Genomic DNA, 12,057 nt, shown 5'->3' with positions numbered 1-12,057 from the left:
TCAAATCATATATGTTTAATAAATGAAATTCGGAAAGGTCTTATTTTTCTAGTAATAACTATTACTTGAATCATCAAGAATACTATTCATTTATAGAAGCAAATATCTAATAGCAATCATTCATTTGTCCTCCAATTTTGACACATTAGTTATAAACCACTAGAAAGACCATCTCCTCTCATTCAGGGGTGTGTGTGTGTGTGTGTGTGTGTCTGTAGTATATATATATATATATATATATATATACACACACACACACTATATATATGTGTGTATATGTATGTATATATATATATAAATATATATACTATATATATATGTGTGTGTGTATATATATATACACATACAGAAGATCTTGCTAAGGCCAAAGAATCCCTGAAATGGGTGCACCGCTCACTTTATTTGTGAATGCAAGATTAATGCATATATATGTGTGTGTGTGTGTGTGTGTGTGTGTGTGTGTATTCACATATTCACAAAAATAGAACATATACATATACGTTTATATGTATTACATATATGTATATATACACATGCCTCCAACACTGACACTGCTGTATGCATAGCCCTCCACTCCATTATGAATACATTTTTAAATCTGTGACTTTCTCTCAGAGGATCCAACCTCTCCAATCAGAGAAGTCGCTGAGTTCTATGATTCATGGAGTGACTATACACTTGCTTTCAGACAGACCACTGTCATCAGATTATGAATGAAGAAATCACCCAGCCCACCTTTTTACCCAAGTCTGTAGGTGCCCTCTCTCTCCCTCTCTCCCTCTCTCTCTTTTTTTTTGGATGCCTGGTGAGTGTATTGTCAACAGTCCTTGCAGGGATTTAGGCTCAAAGGCCAAGGATTCTGTTGTAAAGTTACCCGAGCTAATGTGTTCATTCAACAAATGCTGGAGACTTTTGTTAAATAGAATTTTTAATCTATAGCCTCTGGGGATTAGAACTGGATGACTCTACCTCAGCTTTCCCATATACTCCTTAAAAAGTGGTAGGCTAAGATGAAAGTTAGTCTTAAAACTAAATTCTGCCAAACACTCAAACATTTGTTGGCAAATAGGCACAAGAACAGTCAACCTCAACTGCTAAGTTTGGGGAAGTTCCACTCTTTGTCTTCAGACACACCAACAGACATTTTGCATGAAAGGTTTACTCCAAGGTGAATGCCATAATATTCTAATGGTGAGAATAGCACCATTCTGGTTAGCCAACAGCGCTCTGTTGGGGGGACCCAGGACTAAATGAGCTCAACACTTGAGGGCTTCTCCAAAGGATTTGGGTAGCTGGGCTCGCCAGATTCCCACAAATTTTCATGCAAGAGTGGCTGGACTCAAGGGTCAAATATAAGTTAAACATTACCCATTTCGGCAGTGAAAAATTATTTCTTATGTTTCTTATGCTAATTAGCAAATCCTCATGTGCAGATTTCCACACCAATATTTGAAGAGCTTGGTATTCAGGGCTGGAGCATGGATGGCTGATCAGGATACTGCAAATGCTAACTAACTACCGCTAGGACATAAATGAAAAATTAATTTCATTCACATATCATACTACTTATCCTGAAGTATTTTTAAAGTAAAGTTTCACAAAGATGATATAATAATCTAATGCCCAATTTGGGAATGCTTTAGTCTTTTATCTACTTTCATGACTGCTAAATGAATAGCACTGATGGCATTATTGGAAATCTCAAGACTATGTCAATATGAGGCAAAATGATGAAGTCAAGCATCCACTTTCTCTATTCCCTACTTTAAACTCAGTATCCAAAACTAAATGACAAAAGCAGCATCTCTTCTGATGTTCTCTCCCTAGGTGTTTGCCACCACAATCTTCCCATCTGTCCAGACCAGGTACTGGGATTCATCCTCACTGGCACCTTCTCAGTCAAAAAAAATAATATATTTAGGTGGTCACTGTGGTGTGTTGAATGGTGGCCTCCAAAAAGATACACCCATGGCTTAATCTCCAGACATGTGAATGTGGCCTTATCTGGAAAAAGGGTCTCTGTAGATACAATTAAGCTAAGGAACTTGACATGAGTTTATCCTGGATTATCTGTATGGTCCCTAAATCCAATGACAAGTATCCTTATAAGACAGAGGCAGACAGAGATGTGACACAGAAGACAGGGAAAGAGGAGGAGGCCGTGCGAAGACAGGACAGAGATTGGAGTGATGCAGCCACAAGCCAAGGAATGCCAGGAGTCCCTAGAAGCTGAGAGGCTGGAAAAGATTTTTGCCTACAGCCATTGGAGGGAATGATGTCTTGCCAACAACATGATTTCAGACTTCTGGTCTCCAGATCCGTGAGAATAAATTTCTGTAGTTTTAAGCCACCAGACTTATGGCGACAGCCCAGAGAACTAACATAGTCACCAAATCCTCTTGAGACCTACCTTTTTAATATCCTTGAATCCATCCTTTTACCTCTATCACATGTCACTGGCATAATGCAGGCCACCATTAATTTCCATACAAATTCTGATTGACAGGAAAAGAGACTGAGAGGTAGTAGCAAAGACAACCTCTAATCTGAGTTTTATTGGGGCCTTGTCTTACAAACCCTGCATGTCATACCCATTATCCGCCCAAACTGAGCACTTCTGGAAATGGGAAAATGCCAACGTACCTGATTGTCATCATCAACTAACTTCCTTAACATATCTGGCAGTCAGGCGAGCCATGCAGCAGACACAGGCCTAGTTTACCTTCACCTGAGTTTGAGAAACTGTACAGATTTCTCACATCTGTCCAAAAGAAAGAAAACAATCTGCTTCCTTTTTTTCACATATGTCTGATATTGCTTCAGTATGCTGGAAAACACAGACCTCTTGTGAATCTAAACATTTCTCCTTTCGCCTTGGACTGAGGAAAAGCTACGGCAGGAAAGGGTCTCCAGTGCTCAGTGGTATTAACTGGATTAAAGCGTGAGCTGACTGATTGGAAGGAGACTTCGGCAAAAGCTCCAGGGCAGGGAGAGCAATGAGTCCAACCGTAATATTGATAAATGGTTGCTCAGTGCTTAGAGAGCTGCTTTCTGAATCTTCAGAGCTTTAAAGCCTGCAAAAAAAAAAAAAAAAAAAAAAAAAAAGATCTCTCCACTAAGGTGGATGCCCATGGGCAGATGTTCTAGCAACTGTACCACTCTACTAAGTCTAGAGAACCCAGGCTCCTGGGGCTAATTAGGTTATTGGTTTCCAAGAACCGTTTGGCTCCAGGCGAGCTACCTACTCCCAGAGACAGAAATCTATTCTAGGTTCTATATTGCAGAATGTTTTCCCACTGGTTTAATGCAATCTCAATGGTCTTTATCCATAATTTAGGTGTTTCACGAATACCATTTCAATAGGTTACTAATTACCGATTACAGGCCATGGTGCCGAGAACGAACTCTTTAAGCCTTCTCCACGCTTTAGGACACTTCAGAATTTCTCTTGACAGTTGTTTACTCATTTTTAGATTCCAGCACTTCATCTCTTCTTTCTCAACATCTCCACCCAGACATTATAAGAATAAGACTAAAAACATCGCAGCATATAAAATTTGGAGGGAGGCGGTGAGAAAATCTGGGGGAACTTTCCACTCGAAGCCTCTTCTGTTAATGTCTATCACAGCTTCTCATTACCCAAGAACAGAAATCACAGTGAATGCTTCTGTCATAACACATGCAAGAAATAACTAACCGGATTGTAAAGAGACAGTTTTTATTGTATTTATTTTGGGTTGGATATAGAAATAGGCCATCGAGGAGCATGTACATGTGCATAAATACAGATATACATTTCAGCAAAATAAAATTGTACTATCACAAAAGTGTGACCGTAAAGTAATGAGATGTATTTCTTTGTCAGATTGTGGAAATCACTTGTCATTCTGTATATGCAAGTATACTATAATTGTATTTCAAATGCAGCAACACTGAAATAGCTAAGCTCACAAATATGCTGGAGTCCCTTCTCGGTTCAACACTCACGCAGTTGGCTTTACGACTCTCACAAATGTTCCAAAACCCCAGCTCCATGATCATAATGAACAGGTAGACAAATTAGGTGGACATACAGCAGTAGTAGCCCATGGAGCCACCTTAACTAAGTGACTATCACCCTTCATTCTGATGATCCAGTTGCGGCGGTTCTGAAAAGGTCCCCTTGTTGAAAGGAAAAGAAAGTCCAAAGTTTTCATGCCCCGCATGGCTGACACTTGTATATCTGATATTCCTTTAATTACCATTTATGGACTAGGTACCATATATATATATATATATTATCTCTAATCCCTACAGCCACTCACAAATGTGCAGATTATCATCATTACCATTTTACAGATAAGGAAACAGGCTTATAAAGGTTAAATGACTTGCCTAGAGGCTCACAAGTGATAAATAGACGAGCACATATTAGAACTTCTGTGTAATTACCAATCTTCTGTCTCATTACCAAGCCTTGTGACTCAAAGACAAAGCCCTTCATGCCCACAATTCATATTAAAATGTAAATGTAGATGGCACAGATACTGAAGACTGGGTGTAACTCACACTATCAGTAAGGAAAACCATGAATTCCCATATCTGGTAAAGACGGGGCAGGAAAAGGTTCTAGAAGAGCAGGAAGGGCATCTGAGGGGCCTGGGAACACTGCGCTGTCTCACAATTCTGCCCAAGGAAGTTTGGAGTTCTCAAAGCCCCTTTCTTATTTCATCTCATTGCGGATAAAGCCGGTTCTCATTCTGGGGCTTCAAAAGTAGCAAGCACATTTGAATTACCCAATTCATCATGAGAGTATTGTTAGGAAAATGCCAACGCTATCAGAAATGAATTAAATTTTTCTGACAGATTGAGTTCGACTCATGCTCTCCTTTTCTTTCAACTGATATGTCATTGCTGGTTTTTTCACGATCTTGATATCTTTGCTTAGCTAGCTTTGTGCTACAGACGCAACATTTCCAGCCACTAGGGACCAAGTCAGGGTTCAGGCTTTTCTGTCTGAGTTCAAATTTTCAGAGTTCAGAGGAAGGCAGCGCCAAGGTCACCGAAATTAGAATAACCAAAGTGAAAAATGTACCAAGTGAGGCCTTATGGCTTACTCCCTAACATGACCAAGAGAAAGAGGTAGGGAATAAGATTGCTTGCATGACATTGTTTTGGTGTGGCTGTTGTTTCCAAGATCAAAGTCTCTTCAGTTCTGGTTAAATTCTCAGCATCTTTGACTCTGCATGTGGTACTCAGCCCCATGTTATTGCTACAGTTTGGGGACTGTCACTAAGAAAAAGTGCTGAGTCACAAAATCAGACACCAGAAGCAAATAAGTAAAAACACCTACGGGCAAGGTTGTATTAAAATGTAATGAAGTCAAGAAATTTCTCTAGGGGGCCTTGTCTTTTTATTGAAGTAAAATAATTTTCCATGCCATGGTTGTCTCATTTTATATTTGCAACTTTGATGACAAGGGGAAAAAAAAGGAAGAAAGAAAGGGAAGAGAGAGAGGAAGGAAGGTAGGAAAGAAGGGAGGGAGAGAAAGGGAGGGAAGGAAGGAAGGAAGGAAGGAAGGAAGGAGAGAAAGAAAGAAAAGAAAAGCCTTGTTATCCACGCTCTCTTCTGGAAATAGATGAGAATAGCTCAGACTCCCAGGGCTGTGGTGTGCTCTTTCATTAGAAAACAAAATGATTCATGCCAGCAGAGTCACGCTTTCAAGTGTCAGATGTTATTTGGTGTTGGCATGGTATAATGGAAGGGGCTGGAACTTAAAAAACTAAACACTGTGAATTTAAAATCCAGCCCCTGCTCCTAACCTTCTATGACCTTGAACAAATCATTTAAATCAGTTGGTTCTGTGTCTTAAGCATAGTAGACCACATATTTGGATTAGAATCACCAGAGGATACTGTTAAAAGTGCAGAATCTTGGGTCCAAACCATCACTGGAATTGAATAGCAGATCGAGGCATGAATCTGAATTTTAAATAATCTCCAAGGAAATCCTTAAGTAGTGCTCTGGCTTCAATGATCTAATCTCTACAATGATTTCCTTAGATTAAGTGATCTGTAAAGCCCCTCACAGCTCTAACACCTTATAATTTTATAAACTAAAGGGATGATTGCCCAATAGATTAACAAATTGTGTTATTCCCATATAATGCATTACTACTAAGCAATAAAAATAAATGAATTAGTGACACATGCAACATGAGTGAATCTTAAAATAGTTATGCTAAAAAAAATAAATTACACAAAAGAAAAAGATGGTTCCACATACCTGAAATCCAAAATTACAACGTAATCTATAGTCACAGTGATTGTCTAGAAATGGTGACAAAAAAGGGATTACCAAGGAGCACCATAAAACTTTTAGGGTGAAGGCCATGTTCATTATCCTGATTAAGGTGACAGTTTCCCAGGTAAAAGCATATGTAAAAATTTATGAAATGGTACACTTGAAATTTGAAACCTGTGCCTCAATAGGTGGTTTTAAAAAAAAGGAAGAAAGAAGGAAAGAAAAAGAGTAGGAGCTTAGGGAAGCCTTAACATCCCAAAAGATTCCTGTCCATGTGTAGAAGACGACCATCAGAGGGCAGGACGAGGGAGTGCTCCTGGACAGAGAGCAGGGGGCATCATCAAACACAGAGGGAGTCACAGGCATCCTAAACTGTTCCACCTCAAAGGCCAGAGAAGTCATCTGAAAGCTACAAAAGCCTAGGCTGTCGCCTGCACAACCTGGGTACCAGAAGACTGCCAGCTGCCCAACCCACCGACCCCAGCTGCTGATGCCACTGGGATACTCCCCACGTGCCTCCTGCTGCAGCGTGGTTGGTGAGTGCCTGGACCTGCCCACACGGTTACGGCACCGCATCGCCCATCACATTCAGCCCAGGCCAGCATCAGGGCTTTTGAGACTCCAACACTGGGGAAGGTGGTGTCCATTTGAGATGACCTTGCTGGCACAAAGGAGTCTAAACTAGAGTCGTGTTGAGCCCTTGCTCCAGGCTCTTCCAAAAGAAAGTTTCCAGCTCCCACTGTCACTAGGCTGATACCAGTATCACAGTCTATGTCTACACATTCTCTTCTCTTACCTTCCCCACCTCTCCCACGTGGGGGATTCATAAAAACAAATGACCTCATTCTGATGAAGCACGTACATCGGCACAGAGAGTGCAAGGGAACTGCCTACACCCTGAGCTCTGAGCTCTGCTTTCTGTAGCCTTGAAAGAACTTTACTGGAAGCTCTGGCAGAAAGTTAAATTGAATAAAGATCAAAGTTGATAAAATTCCTGGTAAACCCACAAATGGTCCACTTTAAAGGCAACAGTCCTATTCACTTCTGATTAAAATGGAAATTGTCTGTGAAGAACCTCCTTGGAACCAAGTTGAATGATGGGACTAGATTAAGAGAGAAGTTCATTACCCTTAAGTGAAAAATGCACAAAGCCATCATTCAGAGGCAGTAATGGAGTAGCGATGGTAAAGAGATAATTAAAAGGACAACTTAAACTTAGCTGAACAATTTTGGAGATCCTCAGGGCACTGAAAATGGAACCAAGTCCCCCCAAATACATACTATCCTGACCGCCGAGATGATCAGATTACTGTCTCGTCGTTTATGTTGGTCCAGTTACCTCTGAGTATCACAGCAAAGATATTAGAAACAAGTTCTGCCCATGGCCTCTAGTCTGTTTTTTTCTGGTTTCGGAGAAGGCATCTACTTCTGTTCATTTCCTCAGCTCCTATATTCATCCCAAGCAGCAGGTGCCTGTTTTACCTGACCAGTCATGGGGAGGCATGTATTGGCATAATCACTCTTCTTCCCCCACCCCCATTACCACCACCCAGCTCCAGAAGCAATCAATGTGGTAGACTCTTACCATCTTTACTAAAGAATAGAAATTTGCTGCTAATTACAGAAATCAGGGGCAACATTAATTAGACTCTAAACCAGCACTGTCCCCCTCCTTCCCCCTGCCCATTTTTTCATTTCAGTAATGCATGCAGCCTCACTGACAGCAGACTCTCTTAGGAAAAGTAGAATTGATAACATTCTGAATTCCACATGTTAGCCATAGATTGTTCTGCAAATCTTGGTGGGTCCTGTTGTTTAGTAAAGAGCGTGAAAATCTCCAAGAATGATTGGAAGTTTGTGGACCAAGTATGGGTCTTTCCCTCCTGTGCTGTCTGCATTTTAGAGATAAGAACTACTAACTACAGGCTGGAGAATTTCCTGTATTTGTACAGGAACACACTGCATGTACACAGAGCATTTCCCACTCACAGAGGCCAGGACCAGGTGAGGCTATCTGATGACAGGTTTAGGTTTAGATGTGATGGCCAAAGTTCATCTTAACAAAGCAACCTGGCCACTCAGATCTCCAGACTCTTCTCCCAATTGCTGGTGACTCAGAATGACCTCAAGGAGTTCAATTACCACCATTCTAACTCTATTTGCTTCCAACACGCACAACCAAATTCCTCTAGGGATATTGAAAATTACTAAGAAGAGACACTTTGGTTTCCTCAGATGAAAATGAACCCAGATGAAAACACAGTATTATAATTCTTAATCATTGAGATTTCTGAAGGCTGGCAGGTATAAGTAGATAGTCATCAGCAATGAGACCATAGGGTAAGAATCGAGTGCAAGGCATCAAACTGGACACAGTTAACCAGAAGGTTCACCTGAGGAATGAAACTGGTAGACCCTTAAGCTTTAAAGGTGCTCCAGGAGAACCAGGCGGTAATTATAAAATAGGATTCATGGAGAGCACTTTTAAATCACAGTGAAGAGCTCATTTCTGAAGCCATTGGTTAAGTTATTGCTTCTGACCATCGCCATGGCTGCCAATCCCTTTTACAGAGCCAAAAAAGAAACCAATTTTAGCTCCAACTTCTTTAACCTCTTACCTTTCCTAGGAAGGAATGTTCTTCAGAGAATCTGAAAGTTGAATCTTCTAGTAATAAACACTTTAGAAGACAGACAGAAAGAAAAATCTCAGTTGAGAAACTTTTCACAAACTAACTCAAGAGGAGTTATTAAAAACAAGTGAAAAGAAATGGCATACTGGCCGCAGCTGTGACTGCCTGCTCTTGAAAGTAGGAATGTGGCAGAAAGAAATTTTTTGTGGAAAGAGTATTATTGTTGACGCCAGACAGGCTGGGCTGTGTATGGGTCTGAGGGTAATTGCCCACTTGTTTTTAAGCACCCTAAAGCCCTGGGGAGCATCGATGTGGCTCTCCTGAGGGCTCATCACGCACACACATCTGGGCACCCACAGAAAAAGGCATCGCCCATCTGGATTCACGACGTTGCTGTTTCTGCGGGGAAGCTTCTTTATTACTTAGGAATACAGTGAGTGATTTAAACTTACTTTTGTGCTTGGGAGCAAGCAATTTACAATTAACCCCACACAGGTTATTTTTTTTCTTTAATACTACACAAAGCAATCTACAGATTCAATGCGACCTCTATCAAAATTTCAGTGGCATTTTTCACAGAACTAGAAAAAATAATTCTAAAATTTGTACAGAACCACAAGAGATCCCCAAAAGCTGAAACAATCTTGAGAAAGAAGAACAAAGCTGTGGGTATCCTACTCTCTGATTTCAAACCGTACTACAAGGCTATCGTGTTCAAAACAGTATGGTATTGGCATAAAGTAGACACACAGATCAACGGAACAGAATTGAGGCCCAGAAATAAGCCCATGCAGATATAGACAATTAGCTCATGACGGAGGAGTCAAGAACGTACAATGGAGAACGTCTCTTCAATAAGCGGTGCTGAAAAACCTGGAAAGTCACAGGCAAAGGAATGAAACTAGACTCCAATTTTACACCATACACAAAAATTAACTCAAAATGGATCAGAGACCCAAATCTGCGACTGAAACTGTAAAATTCCTAAAAGAAAACATAGGCAATAAGCGCCATGACATTGGTCTTAGCATTGTGTTTATGGACCTGATTCCAAAGGCAAGGGAAACAAAAGCAAAAATAAACAAGTGGGACTACGTCAAACTTAAAAGCTTCTGCATGGCAAAGGACACCATCATCAAAAAAAAAAAAAAAAAAAAAAAAAAGAACAACCTGCTGAATGGGAGAACATACTTGCAAAGCATATATCCAATAAGGGGTTAATATCCAAAATATATAAAGAATTCATACAACTCAATAATAAAAAAAAGTCACAATTTTTAAAATGAGCAGAGAACCTGAATAGATTGGTGGGAATGTAAGTTGGCACAGCCACTATGGACAACGTAGAGATTCCTCAAAAAATTCAGAAGAAATCTACCAAAAAAATAATAAAATAAATGATTTGCCTCAAAAATAAAAAATAAAATAAATCTACCATGGGATCCAGCTATTCCACTTCTGGGTATTTATCCAAAGTATACAAAAACATAATTTGAAAAGATATAGGCACCCCTCTGTTTATTGCAGCATTATTTACAATAGGCAAGATATGGAAACAACCCAAGTGTTAACCGAACATATAAAGAGGATGTGGTATGTGTGTCTGTGCATTATACATATAAAATAATTATATTATATATAGACACTCATACACACGCACGACGGAATACTACTCAGCCATAAAGAAGAATGAAACTGAAATGTTGCCCTTTGCAACAACATAGACCATTGTGCTAGATGAAATGAGTCAGAAAAGAAAAATATCGTGTGATTTCACTTGTACGTGGAATCCAAATAAATAAATAAATAAAACAAATGAACAAGCAAAACATCACAACAACAAACTCATAGATACAGAGAACAGATTGGTAGCTCCCAGATGGAAAGAGGGTCGGGAGATGGGCAAAATGAGTGAAGGGGGTCAATTGTATGGTGATGGATGGTAACTAGACTTTCAGTGGTGATCATTTTGTAGTGTATACAGACGTCTAATTACAATGTTGTACACCTGTACATATATATACAGTGAATGCCATTAAAAATGCTATATACAAATTTTACCCCAATAAAAATATTAGGTATGTATTACTATTATAATTTTTTAAAGCTAATAAAGTTTCTATTTAAAAGAAACAATTAAGATCCTCTACTATTGCTCTGGGGGATCTAAAAACAGTGATGAAGGAGAACTAGCTTCTTGAGTTTGAGCCTCAGGAACTCAACTTGGGAAAAGAAGGGCTCAGTAGTTCTGGCTAGGTATAAATCCTCAGAGTGAGAAATCTGGCTAGGCTCAGATACCATCCATAGGTTGTAGAGGTGACCGTGCTGGTCCCATGTGGACAAAAGGTTCTCTTTGTGGCTCTGCTCCTTAGACTCTGATGGTCCCAGAGTTCAGAATTAGTTGCAGTGGTGAATCATCTGGGATATGTTGGAACCAGGAATAAATATTGCCTTAATTAATGCTCACATGAACACAAGACCGGCTTTGCCATACAACCCTGGACCTGGGGCATTCTGCAGGCTTCTTCCTCTCTTTATGGAACGTAAGTTTGTTGAGTGCTTGCCCCAGGACCCTGATAAGCTACTGGGGTGGTGAAATATCTGAGAGGAAGTCCTAACTCCACAAGCAGATAAGGTAACTCTTAAATATCTATGAATGCAACCTTCTAATGCCACAAAAAGAAGGAGGAACAAGGTTCTGTGAGCATGTGAGAAAACAGGAAGTGCTTTATTCTTCCTGAGAAGGGTGAAAGAGAACCTCAGGAAGAGGGAGAGTTTGAGCCAGGTTTTGAAATCCAGGAGGATGTTGCGATGCAGAGGAATCAGAGACAAGCACCTTCAGGAGAAGGAACAGCATAAACGAAGACACAGAGACCTCATCCCTCTCAGAGAACATCCCGTAGTACATGTGGCTAAAATGAGAATGACAGGGTGTGGAAGGAGACAAGATAAGACAGTAGAAGGAGGCTGGGGACAAAATAGAAAAGGCCTTACAAATGCTCTAGACTTCACCCTTTGGACATTAGGGCACCATGGAAGTCTTTTAGAGCAGATAAGATGTAATCAAATGTGCATTTTTAAATAGTCACTCTGGCATCATTGTGGGGGGTGAATTTGGGGGTTGATGTAGAACTTGGAAGGAAGA

Source organism: Panthera tigris, chromosome C1, assembly GCF_018350195.1.
Source record: "Panthera tigris isolate Pti1 chromosome C1, P.tigris_Pti1_mat1.1, whole genome shotgun sequence".
NCBI classification, from domain to species: domain Eukaryota; kingdom Metazoa; phylum Chordata; class Mammalia; order Carnivora; family Felidae; genus Panthera; species Panthera tigris.
Note: the sequence above shows the minus strand (reverse complement) of the source record.